Source organism: Malus domestica, chromosome 10 (assembly GCF_042453785.1).
Source record: "Malus domestica chromosome 10, GDT2T_hap1".
NCBI classification, from domain to species: Eukaryota; Viridiplantae; Streptophyta; class Magnoliopsida; order Rosales; family Rosaceae; genus Malus; species Malus domestica.
This window is the reverse complement of record NC_091670.1, coordinates 22,387,595-22,395,236: the sequence shown is the minus strand read 5'-3', so window position 1 is coordinate 22,395,236 and position 7,642 is coordinate 22,387,595. Positions and strand designations below refer to the sequence as shown.

The 7,642-nt window shown below is 43.0% G+C and overlaps 1 pseudogene; it reads right to left on the bottom strand.

Moving 5' to 3' along the window:
• Positions 1-275: 275 nt before the first annotated feature.
• LOC114827312 (cyclin-B1-2-like) lies at positions 276-687 on the bottom strand (annotated as a pseudogene).
• Positions 688-7,642: the final 6,955 nt, after the last annotated feature.

The following is a 7,642-nucleotide window of genomic DNA, read 5'->3' as shown; positions in this document are numbered from 1 at the left end:
ATTTATTAACTTTTCGATGAACAAATGAAAATCCCAAATCCCATCTCTCTCTTCTGTACTTAATTGACTTTTACATCAATTGGGTACTTGTTACTCGCATTTTTTATTTTTTTTTGAAGTGCCAAATAGAGAAACTGTCATCGGTTGGAAGAGAGCCAATACCACAATATCAATGTCTGGACCTTTCAACTCACAGCGCGACATACAATCACATTTTAAGAATAACATTGACAAGGTTACTAATCCTCTTCTTTAGGGAATGAAGTCTACGAGGATCACATAAAGCTTGGGGAGACTGGACCCTTTGAAAGCCCAAGGCGAACTTCAATTGCATGGTGTGTCCACAGGCCAAAAGGTTTCAGATTCCCAGGGGGTCATTTAGGTAATCCTCAAAGCCAAAATCATCCAATCTTCCAGTTATAGCTTCGAAACCGATCATTGAAGAAGGAATTGGTATAGCAGACCTCTAGAATCGAGAAGGGAATCCATCTTCAGTGGAAACGTACTTCCATAAGTGTAACCCAAGATTTTCATATTTATCTGCTCTTGAGTTAAGTTTTCCGATTCCAAAGCAGATTCAAGAGGGTAAGCGCCGACTAGGTCATTTTTGACGTCGTGAAGTCCAAATTGACGGGCGTCGTTTTGGATTCCTCCGATTTGGTGCTCCGTCATCTTCGGTGCCTCCATTTTGCTTTATTTATTTCTTCATTTCCTCTTTCTTCCTGTGTCTTTCATCTTGATTTGAATACCAAACACATTAATTTTTGTCTGGTGGATTAATGAGGTAGTGGCATACTTGTAAATAAAATGAAGTTTGTTTGTAACAGAATTAGATGACATAATGGGTTCCGTTAGGGGCAAGGCCTAGAAAAAAAAAATTTGTTTTGGGCTTTTGATTCAGCCCATGTGTGTTCAATGTTTGTGAGACCTGGTATAGATTAGTCTTGTCCTTATGATTAAATATGAAGCCCTTTTGGTTAAAGAAAAGTGACAAACCCCGACTGGAGTCGAGACATGCTGGCCATCACGTGAGAGTGACGTAGCCATGAGCGCAAAGCGAAACCAATAAAGAGTAAGAGAAATACTAACAATTTAAAACCTATAAACTAACAATCACAATTAAGAAAGGATGTCATTGAGAGTTTAAGTGTATAAATACACTTTCAAAGCAATAAGAGCGTCTAGTTGCAACGTGATGGCCAGCACGTCTCGACTCCGGTCGGGGTGTGTCAAAAAGTGTATGATGGTTTTTGGTTAAATTAAACTTAGTTAAAACTCTTTTCATTAAAACTCCCTAATTTTATTTCATTACCATGGACAGCGAAGCTTGAAGAAGTTGTCAACAATTCAGGTATTATTAAAGGTTGATTGTGTGAAATAAATGTGAGTCTTGCCAATTTAATAAGGATATCATTGTCAGCTGGACATAAAAATTGTGGAGCCAAAAATAATCACAAAACGACATGTGGATTTTTGGGTGAAGAGGACAAAATTGCCCTCAAGACACACCAGGTTTCCTACATGCGAGCAGTAGAGAATCATCCATCAACCGAGTCAAGAGTGCCCAAAATAGGTAATAAGTTCAAATTTATCTTATCTCCATATCCTCTAAAAGGAAATCATTACATAACCTTCCAAAACATTTCTTTTATTATGATATTTATACCTAATTAATATATTAATTGCTAATTGAATCACCAAATAACACCCCAAAACACACTTAAAGGCCGGCCACACCCCATTCCCTATATATATGACCCTATTTCTTCTAAAAAGCTAGTTCCATACTCTTGCAAAACTCCCAAAAACTCTCCAAATATTTTTCTCTCTAAATTCTAACTTTGGCATCGGAGGTTCTTCGGCCAAAGTCCCCCCCATTTATCGTGGGCGCGTGAGGCTCTTGGCCTTGACCTAAGGTGTTAATTGTTTTGTATGTGCAATTTTGTCCAAGAGGAAGAAGATGGAAATTTGCATCCACAAATTTGTGCTTTCATTGAGAGTTGAGATCCATACTCGTAAAAGACTCTCGCATAAAAAGGTTTTTCTCTATTTTCTAGTCCATTTGAATATTTTTCATACACTCTTATTATTAGAATTTTTAATTTGCAAAGGTTCTTTGATAAAACGTATAAGAAAAATATAATGGCTAGAAATTAAAAAAATTCCACAAGTGAAAATTCTAATACTCAAGAAATGGGACCGCGGTGATCCACGAGGCTAAATGTGGTCATAAGCGGAGTGGTACCACCACTACGACGTTCCACCATGGCCCAAGCCGTGCCATCCAAGCTTGCATAGGCCCAAGCCTCGTATTCGCATGCATCACACACTAAGCAGCCTGTTTTCGCCAAGCAGCCCACTCCCGTGACCTAACCTACTCCCGCCAAGCAACCTGCTCTGGAGGCCTAGCCTGCTTCCGCCGAGTAGCCTACTCTCATGGCCCAGCTTGTTCCCGACGGGTAGCCCACTCCAATGGCCCAGCCTACTCCCGTTGAGTAGCCCACTCTTGCGGCCCCAGCCTGCTTCCACTGAGAAGCCCACTCTTGCGGCCCAGCCTGCTCCCGCGGCTCAATCTGCTCCCGCGGCTCAATCTGCTCCCGTGGCTTTCCAAGCAGCCCAAGTCGGCCCAAGATTATCTCAACCATTCGAACCTACCATCGAGCCGGGGGTATTATCACCACATTTTTTCGCGGATTTGACATTTCCCAACTCAAATCTCGCACCCGGAGTCTACCACCCTTCCACTGCCTAATGAGGCACATTCCTTCCAAGCTTTTCCAATCCAAGTGACGAACAACACTTGTCTCAACAAGTCATAGAGTTGACGAGCGCCCTTGCATAGTAGACGACTTTGGTAAACCAGTTCTTGCGGCGCACCAAGATGCAATATGCCCCAGACAAGGTCTTCCGAAGTAGGACAAGGGAAAATAAAGAACCTCTCCAACTACGTCCCAGCAAGTAGCCACTCAACCAGTTACGAACCAAGCGTTTGGGCAGTGTACACTCCTAATTGAGCCCTTAAGATAACGTATACTCCCGTCATAGCGCGCAGAGGAGCGTGCATTCTCGATTAGGCCCGCGGACGAACATACACTCACCGTTGGGGCCACACTTTGATAATCAACATGAGCAACCTTCTAGTCAAAGTGTTCATTCGCGGTAAAGTTCGCAAGGAGCATCCTCCACCTCATATCGGAGTAAGCAGCACAACGAACGGAGATAAGCAATCACTCAATCCGGCTCAAGTTCAACCAGCAGCTTGCGAGTTACTTGCTCTTCTGCTATAAACATACCACATCGACCACAGCCACGACATAGACGAGCCGAACACATGGAAAAGTAGCTTAGACCAACAGGTCACAACTGGGGGCAGCCGAGGATTCTACCAACCTAACAAAGGCAAATTCAGGAAAAAGTAGAAATACTCATGACCGAGCAATTGCACGATTTACCGCGCAACGAAGCTATGGACAAAGCGCTTTGATGAGACATAACCAACATAAGCGAGTCATCTTTCAATGACAAGATCTAGCGGACAGGACTACCCCGCATAGATTGCCGGATATAAAGATTTTTTCTGTTTCGACAAACACAACAGCTTAGCCTAATGGCACGCTGGAGGCAGACGAGTACCAGAAGGACACACCAGCCTGACTACCAAGAACCTAGGGCAGACCTTGTTCCCAACACTCCAGACAATTCCTCCCGCTGCGCACAACCTGGCCCAAGCCAGCCTCATAACTGATTTCACAACTACGCATGCATGCTCCACGATTTCCGGTAGCCATTGATTTATCACCATGGCTCATAATTGTGCCAATCTTGCACTATGGCTCCCAGTTATGCCAATTTTTCCATGTGGCTCATACCAACCAAGCCTCAAAAAGGCACACGATAAAACACCTAATGATGGCACAATAATTATGGGAGTAGCTCACTGCGCTTACACCCTTACGCGAGATTCACAAGCAGTTTGAAGTCACAAGCAGATCGCCAAACATGACCTCGCAGGTTAAGGATTATTTCGGTTGTCTCAACAGTCCAGTTTTCCTCAGCTGCACTCACAACAACGACTTCAATGATCTCCAATGTGAAAGGGTAAACCAATTCCCAGACACCCATATGGGTCTGCTCTCCAACGCAAGAGGATAAACAAATTGCTCTCCAGTGCGAGAGGGTAAACCAATTCCCCGACACCCATATGGGTTTGCTCTCCAGTACGAAAGGATAAACTAATTGCTCTCCAGTGCGAGAAGGTAAACTAATTTCTTTCCAGTGCGAGAGGGTAAACTAATTGCTTTCTAGCGTGAGAGGGTAAACTAATTGCTCTCCAGCATGGGAGGGTAAACTAATTACTCTCTAGTGTGAGAGGGTAAACTAATTACTCTTCAGTGCGATAGGGTAAACTAATTCCCCGACACCCATCTGGGTAAGTTCTCCAGTGCGAGAATGCCACATAGCTTAAAAGATCGAATGCTTGAAGATCAACTAGGCAGCAAATGGTTAGGGGCAGCAGCCACTTTTGCACTTAACAGTTCACTCATCCGACACTTTATCTTTAGCAACTCCGATCTTGACAACTTTATCCTTTACTGCTCTATCTACAGCAGCTGAGAAATCAAATTTAAGCAATTTCCTCATTTTTGGCAAGCAACCCAAACATGGCAGCCTAAACCATTACCCATGCCACGCCACTTCCTCGGTTCATGCCGAGCTAATCCTTGGCTTTAATCAAGCCGAGCAGCATAAGCAATGGCCCCTGCCACACCACCTCCTTGGCCAATGACAAGCCAATTCCTGGCCCCTGACAGCCGACATGCCGCACCACCCCAACGGCTGCCCCTTGGCAGCACCTCCCAAGAAGAAGACAAGAAAAAATTAAAATTTTCTTACGTCGGTGCAGCACGGAGAAGACGAAGAAATCAACGAAAGACGGTCTTTTGCACGGGCAAGATATAGAAGATTGCTAGAGGAGGGGGAACAAATATCCTCTAAGCTCTCTCTCTCTTGTAGGGTAGAATCAATCGCTTTCCAAAGTTGATTTAATAACCCACTTAAGGTGGATTTAAATAGGCTTTGAGAGAAATTTATTTCCCTTTCCTAGAATGACCTAATTTCCTATTAAAGAGGGAATCTACATCAAAATAGGAAGCAGTCCTACGTTTCCTAAAGCAAGAAGATCTCTACACCTGCTGCCCTTTCCTACGAGCAACCCAGCAGGTGTGGGGACATTTGTGGAGCCAAAAATAATCACAAGGCGACACGTGGATTTTTGGGTGAAGAGGACAAAATTGCTCCTACGAGCAGCCCAGCAGGTGTGGGGGCATTTATAGAGCCAAAAATAATCACAAGGCAACACGTGGATTTTTGGGTGAAGATGACAAAATTGCCCTCAAGGCACACCGGGTTTCCTACACGCGAGTAATGGAGAATCATCCATCAACCGAGTCAAGAGTGCCCAAAATAGGTAATAAGTTCAAATTTATCTCATCTCCATATTAAAGAGCACTTATTGAAATATAACCATTTTAAAGAGCACTTATTGAAATATAACCTGGTTTTCTTATTTCTTATAAAATTAACCAAAATTGATGTTAGAAGACTTAATTACCCTTAGACTAAAATTCTCTCTTCCTCCTAACATTGTGATTTTTTTTTAGCTCTGAACGTGTTTGGACCCGATTTTACATTACCGGCCCAAGTAATTGAGGCCGTTGGATGAACGGATTCTAGACTATTGAATTTTAATATTTTTCTAGGTATTAATACTGAATTTGGGCGATCTCCAAGAAATCAAGAGTTTAAAACGGAAGAGTCCAGCTTGAGATTAAGATTGGTATCATGCATGTACGTGAAGGATTGGAAGACTATCTCCCATGCATTTATGCAAATATAATGGAGATAAAGATGGGATTAGATTATCATTAGCCAATAAAGGTGCTTGGATAAAGGTGCTGTTTATTTTGAACTCAGGCACGGGAAAATATGGGATAAAAGATGGCATATGCCATTTTATCCAATGTGATCTTACCTGATGACTCGGTAATTGTTGATTGGGATAAAGATGGATGTGGCTTATCATCAGAGATGGTGGGATGTCCACGACTTTAATTCTCCAGCACGGCTAAGAGTTTTGATGCTATAAATACGAGAGCGCAAGCAACATCAGAGAGCCCCTACAAAATCAATACAAAATTGCCCTGCGCAAACTCTCACAACTTGTGATTTTTCTTTTTCCTTTTTCGCTGACACATCTTCCGTTGGCATCAACAGCACTGTGGAAGCAACCGGTGATATCTTAAGTCGGCATAGATAGCTCTGTCACCGTAGAATTGATCGGTCTTGCAGTATCTTCCGTTGGCATCAACAGCACTGCGGCGAGAACGGTTAATTACCTATCCAAGTCTCGGTCGAGAAGGGTTTCTGAACCCTTATTGGTCGAGGTCATCTCATCAGCCTTCTCGGCGAAGTGAGGTGTTACAGTGATTACATTCGGCACATTGAAAGCCGAATTTGATATTGAACTTCGTAAGAATAGTAACCTTGTCTTCAGGTTCGAGAGCCCAAGAGGCCGAGACGTGTTCCTTTCTCGGCCGCAATCGTAAGACGCAGAAGTCAGTAGCGCGACCCAACGCAACATCAACAAATTTACTCCTCGGCCGAGCTCGGCCGACGAGTTGGCACGCCCCGCATTCACTGAAGGACGTAGTTAGCTCATTAATTACTCGGCCTGCGCGCCACGTAGGCTTTGTAGTTTCTAGGGTCAACATTTTGGCACGCCCGGTGGGATCCAGTGCTAATACTACGAAGTTCATATGATATATCAAGATTCCAATCTGGCTCAACGTAGCCGATTGTACGAGCTCCTGGAGGAATTGCAAAAACATAATGAGGAATGTAAAAAATCTTTGGAAGCAGAAAAAGTTCTTCGTGGCCATAGAGAGATGCAAAAGTCATTCGCTTGCATGTTGAAAATAAAAGCTCATGTTACCCTGCAAGGGCAATGGGTAAATGAAGACAGGGCTCGATTTAATGCCTGGCTAGATGAAGAAAATTTTCCTTATGTTTCTGATTACAGATCAATTCCATTTGAAAAATGGTTAAGTCCAAAGGCCGGGGGGCAATTTTCCGCTCCGGTCGTAATCAGACATCGGCCTAAGAGAATTGTTAATTTGGCCGAAGAACAAAGGCCACCTATTTTTTCGGTCGAGACTGAAAGTGTGGTAGGCCTAGATGGAAAAATTCAAGTTTTTGAGCCACAAATCGACTCAGAAAATAATTTGTTAAAACAATGCTCCAATGACGAACGAGGCCGAGATATTGGCCTAGCCCAAGAAACTACGCCAATTGATATGATTATTGGCGATAAAGTCGATATGGAGAAATCTCATTCAGCCAAGTTATTTGAATTAAAAGCCGAAATTATGCCTAGGGGCATAATAATTTTTTAACACATTCGGCGACCGATAAAAAATATTCCTTCAAGCCGAACGTATTTGGAGATGATCTTTTATTCGGCTTTGGAAAATGTCAAAATGAAAATTTTGATGTAAAAAGATCTCGGCTTGGAATAAAACATCGTTGGCCTCCTCCTCTTGATAGCTCGGCCACTTTTGTTTTCTTTTATTAAGAAAATGAATAA